The sequence below is a fragment of the Chelonia mydas genome, chromosome 6, assembly GCF_015237465.2.
Source record: "Chelonia mydas isolate rCheMyd1 chromosome 6, rCheMyd1.pri.v2, whole genome shotgun sequence".
Classification (NCBI taxonomy): Eukaryota; Metazoa; Chordata; order Testudines; family Cheloniidae; genus Chelonia; species Chelonia mydas.
In genome coordinates, this window is record NC_051246.2 from 32,812,926 (window position 1) to 32,839,885 (window position 26,960).

At 39.2% G+C, this 26,960-nt stretch overlaps 1 protein-coding gene across 19 annotated transcripts in view; it reads left to right on the plus strand.

Annotated features, from left to right (window-relative positions):
• The first annotated feature begins 2,099 nt into the window (after positions 1-2,099).
• SOX6 (SRY-box transcription factor 6) overlaps positions 2,100-26,960 on the plus strand; it is a 451,795-nt gene continuing 426,934 nt past the window's right edge. For 9 of the 19 annotated variants that reach the window (XM_037899723.2, XM_037899728.2, XM_037899717.2 and 6 more), the window contains exon 1: positions 3,450-3,765. The gene's annotated coding sequence lies outside the window, so the exon portion shown is untranslated. Of the gene's footprint in view, positions 2,553-3,449; positions 3,766-3,857; positions 3,977-6,031; positions 6,149-26,960 lie in introns of those variants that run through there. The other 10 variants (XM_037899719.2, XM_037899720.2, XM_037899736.2 and 7 more) reach the window with 7 other exon arrangements.

A 26,960-nucleotide genomic window follows, 5' to 3' on the forward strand; every position in this document is an offset into this window, starting at 1 on the left:
ATGCAAGAAATCAAGGTTTCTTCACTTATGAAATAGTTCAACGTATTACTATAAAGTCATTACTGTCAAATCCCGGACATTATAATTAGTTTTAAAAAAACCTCTGCAGTACCTAGAAAGGAGAGTTATTTCCTGTTTCTAAATCTGTGCACAAGGCAGTAAAGGCAGGTGAATAGTCTGAATTTTCTGAAACCAGGTGAATGTACAGTCACTTAAACACCTTATAAACTGCAGTCCCTCTGCCTGACTGTAGATTTTAGCACTTTTATTTAAATGAAAAGAATACATGAAAATGAGACAATGTAGCCAGTCAGCTAATTTGAGGATAAAGTTCTATGAGAGTCTCTGGATAAATTAAAAGTTCTGTTTGCAGGTGATCTGCTTACAAAATGATATGTTGATTCCCTATATTTTGTGAATGTGCCCAAAATAATTTTTTTAAAAAAATGCTTGTTATTCCTACAGATTCTTACTTTAAACTAATTTCTCCAGGACTTGACTAGAAGGGCAATACCATAAAACTCTTTGAATAGTAAGGAAGAAGATGCAACATTTATGTCTCTTAATAGAGTTTTAAGTTGTAAAACTTGTAAAGCAAAGAAAATAGAACCAGGTCTAATCAATCCTGTCTCATCACGCTAATGCTGATTTTCAGCATGTTCCTGGAGAGCAAGGTTTGTTTGCAGTAGATCTGATTATACTTCTGTTTCTAACTACTCCGCAAATTTGGGTTTGTGTGTGTGAGAGAGCATTAATTTAAAGGAATTCAGCCTTTCTGCTCGTCTTTCTGGCCTCTAAAACCTATGAAGCCATTTTACAATTAAAAAATTTCTCTGTTACTAACTGTTCCAGGCGCCTTCTGGAAAATGGGGAAAGGGTTGCCAAAAATATAAAGAAGGATCAACAACTTTTTTCCCCTCTCTTTCCCTCTTTCCAGGAGGCTGCTTTCCGCACTCCTAGACTTAACAATAGTTTGGCTAAGGTGTGGATAATATCAACAGGGAGAGACGCTAATTTTACAATTTGGTGTGCCCACCTGATCCTCGGGCCCCCGACAGTTTGTAAAGCCTCTTTCACGTTTGCCTTTTGGAATTAAAAAGTAAACCATTGAGAGCTTCTTTCTGATTGTTGCAGCACTCCAAGCCACTGGTTGATTTACTCCTGGTCCACTTACAGTTGTATCTTCATCCCCCCGGATTTGCTTTTTTATTAACACTTACAAGGAAGCGTTAGTTCCTAAATCACTGTTCACTTCCTGTCGCCTCTTTGTAGCTGTACATTTTTTGCCGCAGATAAATCTCTCGTCATCACAAGCAGAACCAGAACTTCAACCTGAATCTGCAGTTCTGTATCAGATATTTCCTCCCAGATCGTACCTCTCCTTTTGTTTTAATTATGTGCATCTTCTTTATCTTTCAGTCGAATGCATCATTATATACTTTGCACTCCCCCCTTTTCCTTATCTCTCTTCCCTTCCCTCCCCCAGCCGTGGGTTTGTCTAGCTTGTATCTGGATTCCCATCTCTAGTGTAATTTATACATTTAATCTGGTTTTACCCAGATTTTGCTTTGGGAGAGGGCTCCTACCCACTTGCCAACTGGCAATAAGCGTTTTGGTTTTTGCTGCTTTTACTTGTATTTGATGTTCCTTACTCTTGACCAGTCCATCCCTTGCCCTCCAGATTTTTCTCCTCGTCTTCTTGAACACTGATCCTTTCTGACTTTTGCGTGCGCCCTCCTAAACACATCCTTTAAAGTGCTTGGGGGAGAGGGTGTCAGTGTGTAACACGATTCTTTTCTCCTTTAGTTTATTCTCTTCTTACTCAGTTCTCCCAGGACTCCCCACATCCCCCTCCTGCTTTTCCGGCCCCCCCCGTAACTTTGTTACCTTTCCTCACCACTCAAGCAATCAGTGGTCATTAGGCTAGAGAGGTTTAAGGTTTCATTTGTCTAATAGCAATGTGAGTGGTGATAGCTTCTCGGGGCTGCGGCTGGCAGCCTGGGGTGATTTCACTTTCTGTTTTGTGCTCACTTTCTCTTCGGTTGTTGCGTTTCTCGCACTCGCTCACTCGCTCCCTCTCACTGTGTTGTCTCATCTTGCCTCTGCTGTCTGGGAGGGGGAGCCCTGCCTCCTCTTGCCTTCCTCAGATCAATGCCCTGGCCACTCACTTTCTGATGTTGCACGACGGGAAATGCTTTGAATACTTACGACATGGCCGCTCACATTGATTGCCAAGATTGACAGCAGTAACCATCGCCTTCACTTGTTTCAGGAGGGAAAAAATAATAATAATGAACCTGATTGTAACCAAATCTCCAGGCAACCCATCAGCAAACTTCTAACGATCCGGATCCTGCACAGCCATGGCCCGGAGAAACACCAGCAGACTTTAGTGCATTTATTTTTATTTTATTTGCTGAATTATTCCCCGTTTATTTCTCTCCTTTCTACATCCCCTTGCCCTTTTTTTAATGAAAATTACTGAAGCGCGTAAAAAAAAGGGGGGGCGAGTGACTCTCCCAATGCTTTGTGCCACACCGGATTCCGAGGAGGTAACCAGGAAAAAAAAAAGCCCTATTGTGTTGTATACCTGTTGTTTACTATGGTGTGTAGTGCAGCATTGCTAGGTGGTGGTGGCGGCGGCGGCGGCGGCAGTGTTTTAATGGGGTTTCGCTGGATTTATGTCGCTTTGCAGGAGAGAATCAGGGTTCCCCTGCGCTGTCTTTAATGGGTTGTTAGTTGCAATTGTCTAAAACAGCAGCGTCCGGAGGTAGATGTGTTGTTTAGCTTTTAACATTCTGAACTAACCCCCCCCCCACGCGATTATTTACTTTTATACCACGAGGGTTTATTTTATTTTATTTTATTTTATTTTGGAAAAGTACTTACAGTCTCCTCCGTGTGTGAGGTTTCCAAGGCTGTGAAATCTTTTAGGGACCTTAAGGACTCCACTTCCTTGAAATCACAACACTTTCTCATCCTCCCCGAGTTGAATCTATTTTAAAATGTAGTGACAGATCAGGGTTGTATTTTAAGATCACCCACGGCAGAGAACACATGGTGCTAGGGGAGATAGTTTCTTACGTACAGTAACACAAGAGAGAAAGAAACCCTGAATAAATCTTTCAGAGCAGAAAGCTGCTGTCATTACTCCGTAGTGTTCGCGTGGGTTTGTCCTCCGTGGATAGACCCAAAGAAACAGAATGGAAGAGGATGCAAGGACTTTTTATAGCGATTTTAAATTCTCCGTTAAGTTTGAGGTGGGTAATTGCATTGAAGTTTGCCACAAATGTGCTATTCGTGGAGCATATTATACAAAGATATTGGACCAGTGGGTGGTAATATTGCGTTTTGCCACACAGGGGCACTATCCCGAGGATTTGCAGTTCCTGTGGTGGCGTCTTATCTCTCCAGGCAGAAGGTTTGGATAAAGTTATACTGAAAACTTTAAAATTGATATCACACCCTAATTTGTGATACACAAGGAGGGGGAAAAAAAGACCATCATCAGAGAGCTCTGTTTACACCATGAGAAAGGGAGAGCTGTGCTGCATTGTGGGCTTGCCCACAACATTCAATTTGGGATTTCTTGCTGCCTTAGCTCTCGCCGGAGGTCATGCAAATCGACCTTAAAAGAATGCATAAGCCATAAATTAAAATAAACCCTTAGCCAGGGGCTGATCCATAAGTAGACAATACCTAACCTGGACAAAACGGCTTCCTTTGCGAGCTGAAAAAAAGAATAGCGCCTAAGCTAAATGCAACGTAAGTTTTCAGGAAGTATTTCCCTTATATATATATATATTTTTTAATTAATCGCAATGCAACTACATATAGTAGCAGTTTATAGACAATGCTGTAAGAATCTGAGTGAGGCACGGTGTGTTTGTGGAGAGCTTGTGCTTTCTCGAGTTTTCACTCTTTCGGAGCTGTTGGTGTGTTTGATTATGGAGAAGAAGCCTCTTTATGTAATCAGGTTTGATGTTTTATCTTAAATAATGATCTTAGGTTTATGAAAACCCTGAGTTGGCTACAAATGTATGTAATAGGCACACACACAGTATCTGTGTATACTCATCTCGTGAGTGTGTTTTTTTTTTCTTGCGTTTTTGGCAATTGTTCCATTCATGATTCTGAAAAGAATGGTCAGTAAGAACTAATAATTCTTCTACTTCTTGAGTTCTAGTCTTTAAAGTAGGAGGTACTGGGTATGCTGGTGATTATTCTTGTGTATATGCCTGTACGTGTGCATCAGTGTGTGACACTGTCTATGTTTGTGTGTGATCACACACGTTATATGATCAGATACATACACATGTACATTAATAATTTAGCTGTCAGTGAACTACTCTTCTGACGAGATCTTGCCAGCTCCGTTTCCTACTTAATAGCATTGAACAGTTAACCCGCTAGGGCTGCGTGCTTTAGGAGAGCAGGGCCTTGAGGTGAACCAGAGACACTGATCATATCGATTTGATTGCTGCCTTTGCTTTCGACAGGACCGTTTCACAGGGTTTTTTTAAGGACGGGAAAGAGTGAAAGTGGCAACCTGAAAAGACAATTAGTGTTGTGTCTGAGTGTGTCGGGTATTTTACAGGAGAAAGTCATCGCGGTGGGGGGCGGGGGAGATTAGCTCTGTCCTAGGGGTGTTTCCCAAAAACACAGACACTGAAACTTTCAGAGATAAAGAAGCATGGTTTTCGCCTGTTGTATGCAGATAAGGTATATGTCTGGGTTCATTTAAATAGCCTACAGCACATGGTCGGCAACTTTTTAAATTTTTATTTTACATTTATGTTGACATTTTTAATATTTCCATCTTTAAAACTGATCAAAAGGACGCGAGAGAAGAACCCAGTCCTCAACGCAGGGTTTCAACAGAAATAAACGAATTTCCCTTTTCCATATTCGTGTAAGGGGGCAATTCTGAAGCCTGTTTTGAGACTTTAACTTGACTTGACTTGTTTTATTGACGTGCTTGTGCCCACTCACTTAATTAAGCCATTATGCCATAAAGGAAATAATGAAATGGATGAGATGTATGAATATAGTCTGCCATTATATACAAACACTGAATAGAAAAGACAGCCGCCTTTTTTACTTTTCCACAAGCCCACTGCATATCATGAGCTATTTTCCATGACTTTATTGCAGGTTCCTCCCGGCATGAGATTTCTTGTGTTCAATATTCACAATGTTATATACACACTGTATGCACATTATAAATAGTGACCATACCTAGCATTGCATTCTAGTAAAATAAAAATAATCTATTTATAGTGAGTACATTGAAAAGAAAATAATTAGGTCACTTGGATTATGCTGCAGTTTGAAGTAGCATAACACCTGGCAGGAACTACTTAGCATTTTCTTTAAACTCTGTACTATCCATAACTTTGTTTCTTATAATACATTCTTGTGTTAAGTGAGAAAGGCTGTTTGTAAAACAATCCCCTGGCTAGTCCCACTGTTGGGTGAAGTTGATCCTGTAATGGCATTTTGTTTTGAACAGTTGCTGTAGTTGAAGTTCCCTCATAAGGTAAGGTGGCACTGGGTCTGAAAGGAGGTCCAAATGCCACATTTATAATTAGACTGCCAATTCAGCACATTGTATCCATTGCTATACAGGGATATACTGCTGTGTCTGGTCTCTCAATAGCCTGTATTCAGAATTAGCCAATTCAACTGCTTAAACTTCGGAGTCAAATTTAGAATAGGCAATGAGAGAAGGAAAGAAAGAAAACAATAATGCTTTCTCTTTTCCTCAGCTAGCTATTAAAAGCCAAAGAATGTACGGAAACCAAACCATGCACTGTACTTGGAATCAATACATCAAACGTAGTTTGGCCAGAGTCTGCACGTTTTTTTAAATTTTTTTTTTAAGTGCACTTGAGGGAGGCGGAGGGGGGTAGGTGACACAAACCACCCCCCCCCTTGCAAATCACTCAGAATGGGATGTTAATCCAGTCAGTGCAGTTTAGAAGGTTATTTCCGTAGAAATTGGTTGGTTTTTGTTTTGTTTTTTTTGCAGAGGGAGAACACGTATTAAAATAAGGAGCTGTCAGTGCAACTTGCCCTGGGTTTAGAGAGTGAGAGAAGTGCTGCTGATTTCAGGTCTGACCACAGATGCTTGGACAAACCTTGGCAGGTACTTTCCCCAAATTTTAAGGTCCTTACATGCAGAAGTAGTAACTTTCCCTGGCATTGTTAGGCAGCTGCCTGCCTTAACTCCAGTGCACGCATCCCTGGCAGGGTATGTACAGAGGCCACAAAGATGCTGGGAGGGATGCTCTTTCTGCTTTGCAGGGCCGAGGTTGTACTCTTAGGCGGAGAGCGAAAGGCGGGTTGTGAATGTGCATCCCCCGGACCCTACCCAAGCAGTGACCTGCCAATTGCTGGGCCACCCACTGAGGCTGCAGCCAGTGACTCCCCGGCCAGCGGAGGCCAGCAGGTTTTGCAGGAGGCAAGACACTGGTTGGTTTGGAGAAGTTCAGCCCCCCTCCCTCCCCCCCCCAGTCCATATCCCGGCAATCACGTTGGGGAGCCACCCAGGCGATTGGGGATGGCAACCAATGCCCCCGGATTGCAGCTCCGGGTGTTGCGGAAGCCCCTGTGAATCTCACGCAGCGATTCAACCCAAGGGATTTGGTGGTTTCCGCAACAGCCCCAAATTTCCCCGCGAAAGGCCGGGAGCCAGCGCGAGAGAGGGCTGGGGGCAGCGGCTGCTGCAGCAGCAGCAACAGGCAGCTGGGGAAGCGGCGGCCTGAGCCAGCCAAGCAGCAGCCCCGCCGCAGGAGAAGGGGACACACGCTAGATCTGAGCTCACGAAGGCTGCAAGCCCCGGGACACCTCGCGCTGGGCACTTGCTGCTGGCGTGCCTCGTGCGTTTGTGCCTGGGTTTACAGCGCCTGGCTCCTTCCCTGCTTGTCACGCTTTCTGTTGCGCCCCAACCTCTCTGAACCTAAAGCTTTAACTCATTCGGGAATGAACACGAGGGGCCCTTTGGCGAACCACATTCGCTCCTCCTTCCTCTTACCGCTTCTCATCCTTGCAGCAGCCGCACTGGGAATTTCAGAACTGTTTGTGAGACTTTGCTGGAGACTACTCGAGAGCTTGTCTGGTTTCTTTTCTGTTGGCTTGCAGGGTGCAAAACCAGGGTAATGCGTAGGGAATGAGAGTAGGATAGATATCGCCATATATGCGCATGTACATGTGTGTGTTGTGTTGTATTTTTGTAACTCTCTGTGCTTCCTTATTACACCAAAGAATCATTTAAAAATACATACACCTTTATGAAAGCAAAGGGAGAGGAGAAGAGCAGAGCGTACCAGTTCCCCAGGCCAGGCCAGTCGTACAGTATCTGACTTGTACAAACAATTAGCCAGTGCCAAAAGTTAGTTGCCTCTGTTGTCAGTTTGTTTTTTGTCAATAAATATTGCTCCACTCCCCCCTTCATTAGTAGTTGTGTGTGGGGGAGGGGGGGACGTTTTTAATGTGTGGCCAATAGTTGCTCAATTCAGGCCAAACTTTTTCTATTTAATAATAATAATAATAAAAAATCACTGGAGGTGTTTTCCAGGAGGTCCTCCCTCCTGTTATGAGTTGAAATGTCTGCATCTCTTTAAAGGCCTTCAGAGTGATGAAGACCAGGACTTTGCACTATGATAGCAAAACCAAATATTTTCTTCTCAGTGGGCACAGAAAGTTTCTTCAGTCATGACCTTATATCTATTAAACACCTTAATCACCTTGGGAGATATCACTTTTTCAGGAAGAATATCCATTAATCTTTTACAGTTGGTTTGATTCTCCTCTAAAAAAGTATGTGGATCAAATGTAAAAGGTTACTGACATTTTTAATTTTTTTTTCATAAAACAAAGAATTATGGAAGAGAAGTAGCAATATAGTTTTCTCTCTGTATTGTGGGGTGATGTATATTTCTCTCTCAGTAGTGTATCTTAAAAGATTACTGGGTGTACTTGGCAAAGGATACCTTTAACAACTTATACTTTAAATGTTATGTAAATAAAAAAGTGGTTTATTTTTGTGAGCGTATATATACTATGGCCGTCTCTGTAATTGTACAAGGATGTATTTTTTAAGGTTTCTGGCAATAATATAAATCATAAAAACAGAGCTTTGAGTAGCTTGTAAATTATGCCAGAGACCCAAGATTAAAATACAATCTAATAATACGTACAGTAGTTTGGGTGTATCTTGTTACTGAAGTGGCAACAAAAAACTCAGACACTAATGTAAAGTTTTTTAATCCTTTAGTAAGTTGATATATTGTCTTTCTTACTGTATTTTTATTTGTTTGAGCTTACATACATTTTTCTGTATTTTTTTTTCCATGTAGAATATCATATGTGGTATGTCTGGGAACATGTTTCTGCAATATAACACATGAAATTCCTTTTACTATATTAACACATATTAGGTTACTTTGTAACAAAAATCTGTAACTATTTAATAATGTATCATTATTGCTCATGACATCACACTTAAAGTCCAAGGCTGTAAAAAGCTGTGATTAATAAGGCTCTATCTGACACAAGTGTGATGTTTGAATGTGTATGTTTGTATATATGTAACCATATGCAGAGGAGGGTGATCGTGCAGATGTGTTGACTAGAAAACAACTGATTTTTACCATGATAAAACTGGATAATGACATGTTTTCAAAGCACGTCCATGATACCAATACATTATTCTTTTAATACATTATTCTATAGCAACAGAAATATTTGTGACATCACAATGAGAGATATCCTGCCAGTTTTTAGTTTACTACCTTTTAGAAAGTCTTCAGTTATTTGGCACTGATGAAACTGCTATACATAACCATGGTATATTCAAGTATTCAGTGAAGTTTTAAATAATTCTCTTTCAATTAGCACAACAGGAACTTGAAAAATGGATTTTCTCTTAAAGGAACAAGAATCATTAAATGCAGGTTTCTTCCCTCCTCTTGTATATTTTAAAAACTTCATATTGGTTTTATGTTTTTTGTTTAGTCTCTCTAAAGAAAATTAAAAAAACAAACAACACTCCTGCCCTCCCGCCTGCCAAGCTTGAAAATGATGTTTGGAAATGATTAGACAGTAGAAGTATTTTTATCACATTTCTCTTGAGGTTTGCAAATTTGATTGGGTAATATAAAATGGGGTACATTACTGAAGTTGGTTAATCAGAGTCATTCATTTATAACACAGAATACATATATATCAATTGATGTTTTTGAAGTCAAGCGAAACATTCCATCAAGTTAATGTGTTTAAGAGTATCATATCAGGCACAGACAGGTACTAGAAATGATAAAAAGCAGATAACTTGCAACAAAATGATTTACAGATGGGTCATTATCTACTATAGTGAGGTTACAAAGATCATATTCTTTATAAAAACAGAATGTAGTTTCTATAGAGTTAGCAGAATTATTTAGACAAATCTGAATAGTGAAGGACTGGTAGAATTTGTCGAAGACCGCATGTATTACATTTCTAACCCTCTTGTAGTCTGCATATTATTTTAATATGTGGAAACATATTGGCATGTGTTTTAAATACTTTTTATGCTGGGAATCCCAGAAATAAGTTTGCTGATAAAATGCTTTTTTATAGTCTGTATACATTAGATATTTAAACTTTAAAGTTTTCATAAGAACCTTTGTGTGGAGTAAGACTAAATTATCCATTCTTCAGTGAGAATGTAGAACATTTATTTTACCTGCTTGAAGTGATATGGGATAGCAAACTCTTGTAGTGCAGTGAGGAAATGTGTGTTTAAAATATGCATGGAGAATTTTATGTTATCTACACATTTAAAAAACAAACAAACAGTGGGAAGGTGGTTTTTTTATTCTGTAGGATTACTAGGTTTAAGAACCTGCTCAGTGTGGTGGCTGAGGATCTAAATGATCACAACTGATGCATCTCTTCTATAGATTGGTAGACAAGACCCTAGTTAAATGTTTGCTATTCACTTCTTCAACAACATATAGAGGCGTGCACTCCCATTATTTCTCCAGTCTACTATGGTAGACTGATATTAGGCAATATGAAACCCTAAAACCTCAGAGTTGCAGTATTGATTTGATTCTTAACTGCAAATCCTTCATATCATTGCTCAAAATATCTAACTTTACACCAATATTAGCCATTCTTTTTATAGTGACACTATGCTTAGTAAAAAACTTCTAAGCACTGAGGTCAGGTGTTGAGATTGGATTCTAGTTTATTTTTTATGAATCAGATAAAGATTTCTGTGCATGAGACCGTATGTGAAGATGAGAGAACAAGAACATTTCCATATCAAAGGCAATATATCTGAGGCTGCATAGTAATTAAAATGCAGTGGTTTGGACTCTGTGCAGTAGCACTTAAGCAGAGCGTTGTTGGGACCTTGTGCAGCATGCAGGCGGTTGCCACTTGCATACTTCTAGAAATATACTTATAATTTTGTACAAACATTTATGCCAGTCCACACTTTTCTGTGGATAATTTGTATTTCATCCAAACCATTCAAAGTAGAAGATATTTTTTGAGCAACCCCTTCATTATGGCTTTTGTGCATCAACTATTTTTATTCTGCTTGTTTGTATTTCCTCTTACCAGAATGATGGCTTGTTTATATTCAGATTTTTTTTCTATTTTTCTAAGACCCCTTCTGTATATCACTCAAATTTTAATGGAAATATCTTCTTAGATTAATTGAAGTCAGCATGGTTTATTACATGCTGCATTTTAGAATAAATTCACTGTATGTATTGGAACAGAGTATTTTTAATAATACAATACACATTAAAAAATTCTGACTAATTCTTACATGATACTAAGGGAATGAGGAAATTATTTCTAAGGCCCTGTCTACGTAGAGAAATTGATCAGCATAGATATTGGGGGATAAACTATTCTGTAGTAGCTATTCCAGAATAGGTCCACATGTGGTGACTTTATTCTGGATAATTAGTTTGTTCACAAAGCAGAATAATTATACCAGATTAAAAATTACTTTTATTCCAGAACAGAGAATCTGCAAGGAGAACTATTCTAGAATGGCTATTCTGGAGTAGTTTATTCTATAGTAGCTATGCCAGTTTATTTCCCCATGTAGACAAGGCCTAAGAATACTTTAATCTCAGAATGCACCTCAAGTGTCCTCATCACCCCTAGCCATCTATGCTAGGGATTCCTATTATCTGTTACATCCACTTAGTATCCAAAATTATTAATTAGAAGTCATCAGGAAACTTTAAATATAAACATATTTTTGTATCTTGTGAAAGTGTTCTGTTCTGTTAAACTTATTATAAGTCTCACTTTGGCCATTTCTTTTCCACTTTTAGACGGTGATTGTTTTAGGAGTATGACACTTGAATATAATGGACCACATGACCAGGATTTTACAGCATATTGTATATGCATTTGACATCAGTATTATTGTGGATGAGCTATTAAACTGAGGTCCTGACCATTTGTGGTTAGCAAAGAGCCCATGACATTGTTTTGCAAGAGTAGGGTTATTAATCTCAGTGTCATGGCCGAATTCCAGTTTAGATAGGATATAGTTACCCATCTAAATTTCCCCCTGCAGTTTCATCAACTGGCTGAGTTAATCCTCACTTCCTCTCAAAAATACAGTTGTGTAGTGTCACTGGTGCAGAAAATTTATTGTGTTTTTATCCAGCTAGTGCTGCAGTGTAGCAGTTGGTGATGGTATCACTAGAGCTATATAATCTGTAAAGCATTTTGGGAGCCTTCTCAAGGAAAGGTGCTACATATATGTTGTAAGTGATTTATTATTTTATTGTTAAGATGAACAGTTAAAAAGATTATATTTATTCAGTTTTTTAGTTCTTGAGCTAGTTTTCGAAGAAAATGTTTAGAGAGATAGGGACAGATCCTCAGCTGGTGTAAATCAGCATAACTCTGTTGCAGTGGTTCTCAAACGTTTGTACTGGTGACCCCTTTCACACAGCAAGTCTCTGAGTGTGACCCCCCCTTATAAATTAAAAGCACTTTTTATATCTATTTAGATCTATCATAAATGCTGGAGGTGAAGCAGAGTTTGGGGGTGTGGAGGCTGACAGTTCACAACCCTCCACGTAATAACCTCGTGATCCCCTGAGGGGGTTCCGACCCGCTGCTCTATGGACTTCAGTGGAACTATGCCATTTTACATCAGCTGAAGATATGGCCCACAGGAGCTGATCTAGCTCCCACTGGAGTCAATGGAAAGACTTCAAGGGGACTTCAAAAGGACCTGCTGTCACTGAAGTCAATGGCAAAACTTACGTTGATTTCAGTGGGTCAGGGTCAGGCCCTTATGTGTGATGCTATCTTTTGCTCTTTGGATGAAATTCATTCCCCACCCTTTTGCCCTGCAAAGACTAAGTAACTGGAATTTATCTCTTTCAAGCCACCTCTTGGGCTCTCTCTCAAGAGCTGCTCTTCCAGTGGATCAGGTGGAGTAGGAGATGCTGCTGCTTCCTCACCCATTATGTGTGGTTTCTGGGCCACTGAATCCATGTAATAATCCTGGAGTCTGTGGCTGTGCATACTCCCTTTCTCACCCACATCATATGTGGAGTGCAGGCTCCTTGCCTGCACATCCTTGTATATAGTCCCTATGCTGAGTGCTTCACAATGAGGGTGAATTTCACTTAGTCTTTAGCACAAGTATATGGGTTGTGCACAAGCAAAGTTGTCATTTATGTGCAGTGATGTATAGTTCAGGGTATTTTTGTTGTGGTTTATAATAGAGTAGTGCCTATGTTCAACTCTGATTTACTTAAGTACTTTCTTAAATTTAATACTAAAATATCCTCCTGACTTGCCAAAAATTTCAAAAGGCAAATGTCTAAAAAGGCTCTTATGTTTCCAGACACCATTTGATATTTTAAATACAATCACCTTTTTGTCTGTAAAATGTAGACTTTACTAGTTTTGATATGTGCATTCAGTTTTAAACTAGGATTTGCTGTCCCAGCTGCAAACTTAACTACAATTTGTATTTTTTTTGTGTGTGGACAGACATACGTTCGTTGAACAGGATTGTTAAAACATACTGTGGATAATGTGTCCACCATGAAATGTATATCATTAAGGTCCTACTCTTAATATTTTTTCCCTACTGGAGGTGGGAAAAGAGGCAAAAAGGAAAACACCAAATGAATCTTCCCCCCACTAAAAAGTATCAGAGAGAGAGAGACCCTGTTGTCTCTTTTTTTCTCGTTTGATGCTATACATAATTACAGTAGATGCAGCTTTAACTATGGAGTCACTTGTGCACTTCCTAATTATGGTGGTGCCTTGTTGCCCTGAGCAGGATCAGGTCTGCATTGCGGGAGGTGCAGTACAGACATAGAGGTAGACACAGTAACTTGTAGTATTTCTCCTTTTGGTTAGTGATTGGAAACTTTTTATTTAAAACAAGTTAGATATGATCAGCCTTTTCATCTTGGCTTGGTGGGATAGAAGGTGATGAAAGGGGAGGTGTGCTAGGCCATGAGGACTATGTTCGGAGAAATGTAAGGATATGGAAAAACTCATAGGAGAGGAAAGGAAGATCGAGGCGGAAAGGTCTTGCCAGTTAATATTCTGCTTACTGGGGTAAGATCACACATAACTTCTTCTTGGTTCTGCTGCACAATAGTTGAAGAGAGCATTTGTTGTGGTGTCAGTAATGTTGCTTATGTTTAGATTACTTTTAGAGCGTGCCAACATACAAGTTTGCCAGCATGCCTACTTGAAAAGGGAATGTCCCAAATTTAAGACTCTTCTTCCACATTTTTTTCTTAAAACGTCTTTACCCCCTTGTCAGGCCACTTTCCACTAGCCTATTCCTCTTCTTTCCTCACTTCTCAAGTGTGAGAGACAGGGGCTGATCACTGCCATGTTTCTTGTGCTGTTCAACACCAGAATACTTTCCTGATCAGTGCTCAACAAGTAGTCCCTCCAAAAACAAAGTAAAAGAAAAGTAGCAGAACTTTGTCCAAGCTCTGTGTGTTGTAATGGAAAATAGAGTTAAGGTTTTCTTTTTGATTATGTGAGATCTTGAGTCTGATCCAATTTAATACAAAACAAGATTCTCTTCTGTTTCTTGCTGGGCCCACTTAAACTTTGTAAATTAATACAACAGGTCACAGTACTAAGAGCTCTGTATGCACTGGAAGGAAGCAAAGCTGATTGGGAAGTGTCAGGTGAGCAATCAGTCACCGGGATTTCCTCAGCTTCAAGGAGGAAGAAAGGAGCTATCACTGGCCTCAATCAAGTCTTGCTTTTCTGGGCTTAGACAGCAGACTCCCATTGACTTCTCTACCCTGTGGCTTATAGAATCGTTGGCCGGGAAGCAGGCCACAGATTCCCTGACTATCTTGTAGAATTCCTGCCACTGGGGGAGGAGAAGTGAGTTTACCCATTATCATGTCTGCTGGCTTCCTGGTGCATTCAGGCTGTTTCTGGTAAGAGAGTGAGCGGCAAGTGGCTCCCTTTAGCTCCCACTATTCCTCATCACCTTATGCTCTTTGTAAGGTTGGGTGGAGATGTGGCATTGGCATAGCAGAGGCAACTTCTCTGTTTCTCTGCACTGTCCTATCAATATGCCTGAACAGACCACCCTTAGGTGAGAGAGCGTATAATAATAAGGGGTTCAGGTACATAAATATGGTTCTAGTTTCAGCTCTCCAACAGACTTCTTTGGTGGCCTAGCACTAGTCACTTAATCTCTCTGTGTCTCAGTTTTGCTATCTATAGAATGGGGAATAATGCTACTTCCCCATTTGACCAGGGATGGTGCTAGGTGGTCAGAGATGTCCTGTAGTAAAAAGGAGTCAAAATAAGGAGAGAGGGGAGAGCAGTGGGGTGGGGAGAGCAGTGTTTCCTCCTCCCCAATGCAAAGGTTGGGTAAGCAGTGCTCTTCCCTAGTTCCCTTTCCTCCTTGGTCAGTGAAAGCTCTCCCTCTTGTTTCAATCTACTTTACCCACTGATAATAAACAATGCTGATTTAATCCTTGACCTGTATATCGAGACTGTGACAAAGGTCTAATTAGTGCTCTTTATTATGGTGGGTTTTTATGTGTGGGGGTGTGTCCATGATCAAGTGGATTGAAAACACCATTTCATATAGGTCAGCTGTCCTGTAGTATTGAGATTGAATAATTGGGCCAAATTAACACCCATTACCTAGAAGCAAAAGGTTCTGTATCTTCTGAGTTTATCCAGTCCCTCCATGGAAGAGAAAAATCGGTAGGAGAGAGAAGGTAAACTGCAGTGGCAGCCAAAAGAATAATTTATGAAGGCTGGCCATAAGCTGAATTTGAGGTTCTGTGATCTTCATTGCACAACATGATGAAAAGCAGAATTAGAAGGAAATCTTCCTGCAGAGGACAAGGTGAGTATGATCATTGATGGCAATGTAACATTGAGGATAAACGGTTGTTGAATCCACTCCTGGTAGGCTTTCAGACAAAACACATACAAAATGATGTGGACAACAAATAACAAAGTGAGGGACAAAGCCCACCCTAATCTTCTGTGGTTCCCTCTTTGCCTTCACGGAAGATTTCCTTTCAAAGTGTGGATTTCGAAGTGTGGAATGATAAGATAAAGAGGGTGAACGTTTGCTTCCTCTCATGCTGCCTTACTGTGGCTCCCACCATGACATTTCCTGTCCTCAATATAATGTATCACTAGTATTAATAGTAAGTGGATGCAAATCAGTATGGCATCTGGTAGACTGTTTTCAACTGACCAGGATAAACAGCAGATATGGAATTTATGTCCATGAGACTGTGACCTCCTCACACAAGTAGTATTCCCATAGGTAGGTAATGAAGCACCCCTACTGAGTGTAGCTAAAGTCCAAATCCTCAGTAGAATTATTACATATAACATATATTAAAGCTGTTTCTTGGTTTTTTTTTTAAATCCTCTCACTGTTGTAGCTGGAACAGCAGCTGCCGCTGGTCTCTGCTGATATCACACTGTGCTGAATTGGTTCTTCTTGAAAGTGTGTGAGAGAAGAAAAGGGATGACAAAACAAAGACAAAGGAAAAGGAGTGGAAAGGACAAAGATAGAGAGGAGAGACAAGGGGAGTGCATTTATTTGAATTATATGTATGATCAGTGACACTGTTAGGACTTTTGGACATACGTGTGAGAATTTCTGTAGTCTTTCCACATGATTATTTGTGTAGCTTTAATTATTTAATAATTTATTAAAGTTATCTTAATACTGTGTGTAGTGTCAATCCAACCAATAAATCAAAACAGTACATGGTAACTTAAAGGAGGCCTAGTTTGTGCCTGCTATCCTTGAGGTAGAGTTCCAAATTCCTTCTCAGTTCCATGTGACTGGCTCATAACAAATTCTTTGAGGGTGAAATTATCCATGTTTGGTCTCATACAAAAAGTGAGCTTTTTTAGAAAGACTGATTATCAAATCTGTTCAGTCATTTTTGACATCTGTCAATCTATTTTGTGTGTGTGTGTGAACACATGCGTGCCTCCATATACACACACACACACGCACACGTATGTATAATTAGGTTGAATGTCTTAAATAAAAGTTTTTGGTGTTTTAGTCCTCATTTTAGAAATGGATTGATAGGAAGATATGTTAAGTCTTCAAATTCTAAAATATCATTTTAAATTAGTAGTTCACTGAGACTGTTGCACACAAATGTGTGTGTACTCAAACAACTTTGAAGTTTGTATGAAAGACACTATGCAAGATAAAGTTGTGGGGTTTTGAGTCCTTACCTTATGAATGGTAGGGGAATAGCTTGCAGGTCTTGTAGGCTGGGCAGGTTTGATCTGGCTGGGAGCAATACAGAACTGAAAAAGGAGCTTTATGGGTTGGCAGGCAGAAGATTATTCATTAGGTAGAAGGAACTCGGTTTCTGGGGTAGGGAAGTGTGCACTAGATTGAGAGAAGAGGAGAGAAAAAGGAGTATTGGAGGGATAGAGTGGGGAGGGAATCAGAGGAAGAAAGAGGGGAAAAATGGAAAGATTGTGTCAGAATTATGGTAATGGATGAGACGCATCCAGTTACAGAGTGAGTGTATGAATGGTGTTTCGTTGATGACTCAGGAGAGGCAAGAACTCTTCTTCTTCTACTTTACCCATCCTCCCTTCCCCCGAAAAAATCAGTTCAGAGGACAAGACCCTGAATTCATCCATTCCGCCACCCACAACCAAACAAGAATGTTATACTAGCTGAGACTTGGATTAATGACTGCAAGGCTGTATAGCATCATTGCCAAGGCTGTTTGGTCCCAAGAATTGGGACAACTGCCTCCCAGGAAGCTGTGTGACTGTGCTTTGGGGATGGGATTTTTTGGGCTTCCATAGCAGGCTGCTCTTTTTTTGGCCTGCTAGAAAGCCACTACCTTCAGCCTTCCAGAATGTGTGTATTGATATTGTTGGCTGGATTGAACCCAGTGTGCTGCATCTGTTAAACAACAGAGCTGCCAGTGCTCATAAGTATACGGGAGAGATGAAAACAGGGGATCAGTCTATACTTAGTACCAAATGGGGCCTCATCCTGAAAGGCACTGAGCTACTGCAACTCCTATGGGAAAAGTTGCAGGTCCTCCACACATCTAAGAATAAGGCCCACAGTTAGTAGGATCATCCTATTGCTGTGGTTTCTTGAGTAGATCTGAATAACTTTTGTACTATATATGTCAACCTTTCTCAGGGAAAAAAAAAAAAGAAAAGGTTTAACCGGTGTTTCTGACTGTAGTGATTTCTGTTGTGAAAGCTGCTTGCTTATTCTAGTTTCAGCCATCTACTGCAGTGGTTTTTGACCTTTGGTCCACAGACCCCTTGGAATCTGCAGACTGTCTAAGATTTCCGCACCTCCATTCAAAATTTTTTAGGTGTCCGCAAATGAAAAAAGGTTGCAAACCACTGAACTAGTGATTGTGGTTTCAATCTGTGGCTGGTTCTTCATATTTGTTAAATGATTTCTGTGTCACAGTTTCGTGCAATTGTTGAAATGAGGCAGAACAGCCATTAAATTAAATATCAGTTTCAGACATTGGTCATGTGATCAGACATAAAGATGTGTTTTCTTTCTTGACGTTTGATTTCTATGTGTAAATCCACATTTGACTAAGCTGCCAATTTCTTGCTAAGCGTTGTTTTTTTTATGTTCATATCCGATAAAATCCACACTCCTGCCTCATGCTTAAAAAAGCCTAAAACATGTGAGAACAAGATAGGCATTTTGTATACAAGTTCTTTGTAATGAATAAGGCCTTGGGCCCAGACAAATTCATTCAGAAAAGATACATAATTTTAACATTAGTTCTCCTTGCCTGATGTCAGAAATTTAATTTTGGACTTTTACATGGCAAGTCTCATTTTACTTGTCTTAAGTCACCCTGTATGGTGAAAAGCATATTTCCCACAAGTCATATTCTGGCATCGGTCTGTTTGTAGGTGAATACCAGAAAAGCTGTGGTGGAGAAGGAACTGTGAGGCACTGGAGTACATCCTCTCCAAAATCGACGTAGCTTGCATACTAGAGGTTCCCTAACGCTAAAACCTCAGAAGGGACATTATATGATCAAATATATGAGAAATGGATTTTTTTTTTGTCAGTGTCTTCATTTGAAAATGAATTGTAATGACTGAGTAACATTCAAATGTATTAGTAATAATTCAAATAACAGTGGTTCTTACAATTAAACTAAAGAGTAAATTTTCAGTGCTGTGTGTCTGGAGTCTGCACAAGTTGCAGAAATTACTTCTAAATGGACAAAGTTTGAAATGGCCTGCCACATATTCAGAAAGTTTTCAAGGACAAAAGCAAAATATATTGTGCATGACCTGGGAAAGGGCATATCTAGCTTCCAGCTCTGTCTCTATGAATGCCAATAGCTTCTTTATTTGTCCCAGTAACGTGGTTAGGAAAGCTTGGAATCACGTTGTATTCTAGTGTGTTGAAATGCAGATGAAGTTGCTACAGAGTGAGACAGAGAGTATTTGGTCTGGTGGAATTTTTGTCTGTTTGTCCTGTGGAAGAGGTAGCTTTTGGGGACAGCCTCTGATGCCCTAATATATTTTAAAAAACCCCAACCTAAAATTCAGCAGAATGTAGTCTGAACTCTCCAGTGGACACCACGCTTTTGAGAACTATCCTTGAAATTCTATTTTTAAATATTGGCTACTATGCTTTGGATGACTTCAGGAATAGACTTTGTCAGCCAGGGAAGAGCAGTAAAGCTGCCAATCATGGTCATGAGATTTAAAGGGCTAGAGAAGAGTGCATTTGGAAGCTTCTTTATTTATCATCTAACAGTCAAAACAGAACATTACAATGGATCTAAAGATTGGCTGCTCCACATTTCCCCTACTTGTGGTTGTGCAAGAGAGTTATCTGGACTCTCACTTTCTGCATGGCTGCATGTCAGGGCTTTGGAATGAAGATAGGGAGTTGCTGACTATGGTGAGTGGAACAAATCATTTGCATGAACTCTCTACTGCTGGTTGTTGGTATTTAAGACTTAATCCTGAAAGGTACTGAGCATTCTGACCCTGATCCCGAAAAGTACTCGAGCACATGCTGAGAGTTAAATAGTTCCAGTAGGACAGGGGTTCTCAAACTGGGGGTTGGGACCCCTCAGAGGGTCGCAAGGTTATTACATGGGGGGCGTGAGTGGTCAGCCTCCACTCCAAACCCCGCTTTGCCTCCAGCATTTATAATGGTGTTATAAATTAAAAACACTTGTTTATATATTTAAGGGGTGTCGCACTCAGAGGCTTGCTGTGTGAAACGGGTCATCAGTATAATAGTTTGAGAACCACTGCAGTAGGACTTCTGTTCAATGGGGCTACTCACGTGCTTAAAGTTCAGCACATATTTAAATGCTGTGCAGGATTGGGATCTTGCAGGACTATCCCTTATAGCTTCCAGAGATTTTTTTGCGGGGGAGTCTTATGGGTTTCCTCAATGAGATGACCTGTTGTTTAATGGTCAGCCTATCACATGGTCAGGATTAGCAACCTTCTTGGGCATGTTCTATCTAGAAGGCTATGGATAGCTTCTGGTGGATATGGCTCATATTATGTAATTACTGAAAATAAATATGTTCTTAATAATCAGCTGGTGTTTAATGTGAAATAGCTAAAATGTTAGATCAAGATGAAGTGCTTTGGGCCAGATTCTAATCTTCAGTTTGTTTTCAACCTTGCTATTTATCTCAGAATCTGCTAATGTGCTAACACAGTCGTGTTAGCATATGCGTAACGTACCTCGGGTGGCATGTGACCAGGATTCATCACCAAATTTGGTCCAGTGGTTGGATCATTAGCTTCCCTGGGCTAGATACTGATGGGGACCGTGCCGTGAACACTGATCCATGCCCCCTGTCCCTCCCTCCCGTAACACAATAAGAGAGACCAGTAACACTTAAGATACTAGCTGTTTACTTATTATTCCTTTTACTTCCAGTTTTTCTCTGCCTTCTACCAGCTCTTTTGTTGTCATTCTAAAACAATATTCTGTGTAACACTTCTAACTAATGGCAAGCAGCAGGCTTTCTCTCTGTACGGCCACAGCATTCAGTTCATTATTTTGATAGGGTTGTTCTGTGGTACAAAATCACTACACCTGAATATTTTTTATCCCCTCCAAATGCTCTCTTTTCCAAGGAGGAAACTAATTCAAAATTATTTCCTTCTTCCTCTCACCGGATCCGTTACAGAATGTAATCTTGCTGCTGCTTTTAGTTTTGTTACATTGAATCACAGAAATTAGAGAAAAGAAATAATCTAATGCCTTCCTCTGGCATTGTAAAATTGTTCAGAAAAAATTCTATGAAGATTATTGGGAACACTCTTGCAATGATATATGCAATTTGCCCATCATAATCTTTAGATGTCTGATCAATCAATATGAAGCATCCCTCACAAATTCTAGGAAAACTCCAACCACCTCTGTCAAAGGCTGAAGTGAATAGGTAAATTTTTGATTGTGTCCTGAAGGTGAATAAACTTTGGCTTTGTCAGACCACTGGAGAAAGAGAATTTCATTGTCTCAATAAGAACTCTCTGCCTGCAGCCCCACAGAATTCAAATCTAGGGACTGTTAACTACCATGGTCTAGCTGAGCTCTGGCTCTTCATTATGCACCATTCCAACAACAGAAGTATCTAAGGCATCCCGGGTTTAGCAGCATGTAAGTATTAGCAGTGTAGTTAGAGTGGCAGTGTGACCTAGCAGTTAGGACACTGGACTGGAAGTCAGAAAACCTAATGTCTAATGTTGGCTCTGTCAGACCTGTTGTGTGACCTTGGACACATCACTTCACTCTCTCCTCCTGCCTTTTGTCATCAATTTAGATTCTAAATTCTTAGGAGTAGGGACTGTCTCTCACTGTGTGTTTGCACAATGGGAACCCAGTTTCAGTTGGGTCACATAAGCACTGTAATACAAATAAATCATAATAATTCTTGTAACTGTTTCCTTAAATATGTGTAAGTAGATTTTTTTTGTATACTGTTTGTGGTGGTGCATGCTGTGAATCCTAGAGTAGAATCTCACTTGTAGTTCAGTGTCTGCAAGGGGCCATATTTAAAGTATTACACATTATTTGTTGTCACTACAGTTGAAGATTCAGTGATTCACTGAGAGAGTATTGAGAAGCATCAATATTTGACATACATTTATCATCTCATTACTACCCAAATTAAGTGGCCCCAAGATTGCCTTTGAGAAATTTGTGGACTGGAAGTGCTCACCATTATGTGTTTACTTTCAAAAGCTCGGACACTGACTCCTTTTATCTAAATCCTTGGGTTGAATTTACTATTAATGACAAGGGATTTTTTTTATGCTTTTACTATTGTTCTAGATGTTTATTAAGCCTGGCAGGTTGTAGGATTAAGCTTTACAAACAAAAGGATAATATATCCTATGTTTACAAGTAAGACAGAGGCCAGGTTTTATAAAATTTAAAAAATACTTCTACTGCTGGTGTATAAAATAGATAAGTCAGCTTTCCAAAACGAACAATCCAGCAGCGGGGTTGGTTTGTTTGGGAGTTGGTACTCTCATTCATAATAATTTGTTGGGACCAAGAGCAATATTACACAGGAGACTTAAAAGCATTTTGAAAAGAGGTCAAATAATAGAGCTCCTTCCTGAAGCTCGAGAAGTATAGGGTCCGATCCTATGACGAGCTGGGTGCCTCCTGCAAAGTGCTGAGAATCCTTCACTCCTGTTGAAACTGGCACCTTGTAGGAGACTCTCAGCACCGATTGGGATTGAGCCCATATAAAATCACAGCGCCTGATCCTGCAGATGCTTACTATCTATTGTGCATCATGCTTCCTCAGTAGTAAGCACAATGCTTGGAAGTGAACGTCACACATGTTAGCAAGCTGGTGAAACATTGATGGGTTTTGACATGCACCAGGACTTAATTTGATGCACAAAACAGTAATAATCCATATGATATCCTGAATCTGCTTTTGTTTTGTGGTGGAATAACAAGAAGTTCACGGCAACCAAAATTGCTAATTCACCAGAAGAATCTGCCACTAAGAAGTATTAGATGAAACAAGTATCTTTGATTATAAACATATTAAGTTATCTGGGAAATTCCACATAAAGATGTTTGTTTTTATCATTTGCAGTGCAGAATCCTAACACATCCTAACTTTAAAATGTTTGTATTCATAGACATTTGAGAAAACATCTCTGATGTGTGAGTGCTGCAATGCTGGGTATTTTAATTTTGTGTGTGTGTGTGTAAGTTGTGGATAGTGTATTTAAAATGATGGAATTGGATTTGCCAGTGACTCTGGTGCACAAGTATCATGTAGCATTGAGGAGGTGCTGCCCTGCTCGTTCTCAATCTTGTCACTTCTGGGGAACAGGAGTGAAACTGTTTGTTCCTGACAGCAGACAGCCCCACTGCAGGGCCCTGGTTTCATGTTACATTAAGTATTAGTGCTGTTCTTTCAGGAGCTATTATGCTGTGACATCAAAGATTTTCTGACAGGGCAGTTGTAGGTTAGCACTGAAGTTGTCTGCTGAAATTTTTAAGAATGGAATTAAATATATATGATCGAATTTAATATGAGATATAGGAAACTGCATATAAAATGCAGCTAGTGGTTAAAGAAAGTTGTGAAATGATTATTTGGTCTGGCCTATTTGTCCCTTTTTGTCCAAAGCAATTTTTATTACTTTTAATTTCTACAGAAACTCCAAACATTTTGCCACGTGTTAACACTTTTGTGCAGCTGATCTTGTTCTGAAAGATATTTTGAGAAAAGGGTGAAAAGGACTTTTATGAAATAAAATGCTTAGCTTAGTTTCTGAAATGTATGGTATAAATTAAGCTATGAACAATAATTGTAATGGCCTGACTTGCTGATAGCCTAATTACTTAAAAGGATCAAGATACATATTTTTTTAAAGTGGCGAGGAAGCAATTTTGATGACAAGTAGAATCAGGGTAATGATTTAAAGGTTTACATGAGATGCAGAACTCACAGAATGAAGATAAACTATAAATATTTGAATTGAAAGTTTATAGTTCGTGTTGTTTTTAGGAAACTCTCTGAATCCAGTTACCATTCGACTTAAAGAGAAGATGATAGCAACTTGAAACAAACTGACTGTGTAGCTGCTCTGGATAAGACAAATACATTCCTGAACACATGCGATCTAAAATGTTCCCTTAGATTTTTATGTAGTTAAATCAGCATTGCTACAAAATTATGATTATGTTCTGATGAGGCAAATTTGACAACAGGAAATATCAAAATTAATTCTGGAAGTGCATGTCTGAATATTTTTGACTAAGTTGCTAAGACCTTTGATCCCTATGTATCAAGCAAGTGAATCATCTATTAAAATGGAAAAATATGTACAATAAAGAGTTTCCAGTAACAAATAGTAATAAGCTGAGCAGTGCTGGTACAGTCATAAATGAGATACCAGCATCAATTTGCTTCTGCAGAATATAATACTGATTTTTGCCTTTTGAGAAATAAATGAATATAATTAAATAAGGGCATTAGTGTGAACTCAAAGTAATATTTGATCAACGTGAACAGATTTCTTGTATTACTCAGTATCAATCAATATGTGTGAAAATAAATAGTTAAAAGACATGTATTTAAAAGAATTGTTCTATATATTTTATATGCACATTGAGACATAAAATCTACACAAAGCATGGCTTTCTTTCCTCAGACAGAACATTTTTTGGTACAGCCTAAAATATGGGGCCTGATTCTGCAGCCTTACTCAATTAAGCCCATCTGTTGACTGCAGTGGTGAAGTTTACTTGATTAAAAGCTGCAGGATCAAGCTCCAAGTTTGTAGGATACTATAATGTGCTATTTATAATATGCTAGTCGACTAAAATTGGTTACCCATGCTATTGCTGTACAGTAGCTTTGATCATACACAAATGTTTTTAGTTTATTCTTTATTTAGATGAAATTGCTTGACTTCTCCTTTGATTTTCCTATATTGTAGAACACATTTTGCAGCAAATAAAAACCCAGTTTTATGTGGATGAACATTCGGAAATAGCCATTTTAGGATGAAAAATAAACTCTTTCCATTCTGATGTGTGAAGCCTTTGGAATAGTGGCACTACCCTCAGTAATATTTACTGACAGGTGGTAACAGTGGAATGAAACAGTGGAATAAAAATGTATCTAAGTCACTTTAGCTTTATAATCTCAACTCACAGCACTTATATTCAGAAAGAAAAGCATGAGAGTTACTGGGTGTGTGTGTGTCTCACAGAGGATGGTATTTTTTGTTTTTTTGTTTTTTTGTTTTTTAAAGACAGATAAAATTCCACAATTGGTCAAAATTAAAAAGGATCAATTATAGTAATTCTCATCTATCCAAACTTCCATCTGATAGGCTATTTTTTAAGACAGAGAAGCTGGGATCTCTTAGTCAGTCTGATTGTGTGAATCATTAGTCCTAAAACTAACCAGACTTTTAGGAATTATAAGGTTTCCATCATAAAGATTATAGCTTGTGAAATTGTTATATGAATATTTTGAAGGTCCACTGCATATCTACTTAACGGAAAGGATTACTGAAGAGCCTAAACCTGCAAAACTGAGGTGCTTTTCAAATGATTTTAACAAGATGTTATGACAACTTGTTTATTTGAACTTTTTGTACAACTGTAGGGTCTACTTAACTTTTTGATTGCATTTTATGTAAATAACTGCAAATACATACATGAAAAAATCTAGTTAACTACTATACCTGTAAAACATTTGCTGTTGAATAGTTTTAGTAATCACAAAACTGTGAGATTATAGGTAGGGTTATCCTTCAATAAGATAAAGTTTAAGAAAATAAAAAGGCAATATACTCTGTGTGCAGGGAATTAAAAAGTGTCAGTTAAAGCTGTGTTTTGAGGGGAATTCTTAGAAATCTGTTTATACTTTATGGAGCTCATTTGACTATTTTGGTATTCTGCTCAGTGGTATCCTTTCATTTAGCCTATAATCACAGAGCCTAGGGGCTTTATGTTAAATTCAGGTATATAATACACACCAGTATGTCTGCAGTGTGTCCATCTTTAGATACGTTTGCGTTTTTATGTTCATATTTCCAGCTTAGTTATATTTTTTTCTTGAGGTTTAGAGTGGTTATTATACTTCAGAACAGGAAACTGTTAGGAGAACATGTCAAAAGTTCTCTCATTATAGGAGAACCTAGAATCCTTTCAATTTCCTGTGTAGAATGCCTGGTGTTTGCTGGGTAGCTAATCTTTCAGTTTCTATTTAAACAAACAGCAGTGGAACTGACTTGATAAGCGTGCCACTAAATAGACTATATTACCACTTAATGTAGGTCTAGTGCTAAGCAATCTGGTTTGTTCCTTTTGTGTGTGTGTGTGTGACAGCAGTCACATAAAGGCCAAATGGATACAGAAAAGAAACAAACAATATTATTATCTTTGTAACACAGCAGCAATTATGATTAGTCCATTACAAGTCTGAAGATGAAAAATTTCAAAATTATGTAAATGTAGATTTTGGGCAAATGTTCAGTTCTCTGGCAGGAACACAGATTGTTGCTACTATTCCATACCTAAAATATGGTTAAATAACATTATTTGTCTGTCTGTGAGCAACAAAATCCAGGAAATTCAAATCTGCAATGGGCCAGTCTATCTCTAGCTTACCCTGTTGAGGGAGGAAAATAAGAAGCACCAAGGCATGAGTTAATGACTTAGTGTCAAACTTAAGTTAGAATTTCTTGGCTTTTGTCAGACTCTACACCATTTAAGCATTTTGGGGTAGTCATGTCCCAGTGAGCTACCCAACCAAAAGGCCAAGGAGCTGAAGAATTAGAAAAGCATTATAAACCATTCCCAGACTATGGCTATAGAAATTCTAGCAACAATGCACCATCTTCCACCATGCTGCCTGCGCAGATTGCTGTGTCGTGGTTCTTGGACAAACAGCAACAGTGAAAGGAGGAAGGTGTTGGTGGGAAATACAGTCTGGTACAGATTGAACACCTAGAATTTCAAATCTGTGAAACATTGTGAAGTACACAAATTGGTCCACAGCTTTTGCGATCCAGTTCCAAGTCTCTAACTTGATATTTGAAGCCCTCCATGGCATTGGCCCTAGCTGCCTGCAAGATCTCTGGGTTCTGATGACAGGCATTTTCCTACAGAACAGAGAAACCATTGACCAGTAGGGAGGAGACTCATATTCTACAGCGATAAGTGTCATATGAGGACCTAGATAGAGAAACCTCTAGTACACACTCTAAATAATCTTCCACTTATCCTTGAAAGATATGTACTGTAGGCAAGTATGATTATTCCCATTTTGCCAGTTGGGAAACTGAAGTTGGGAGGTTGAGACTTACTCAAACCCATGGACGTGGTCTGGGTCACAGCCAGGAATAGAACTCAGGAGATGTGTCTGGTTTCCAGTCCT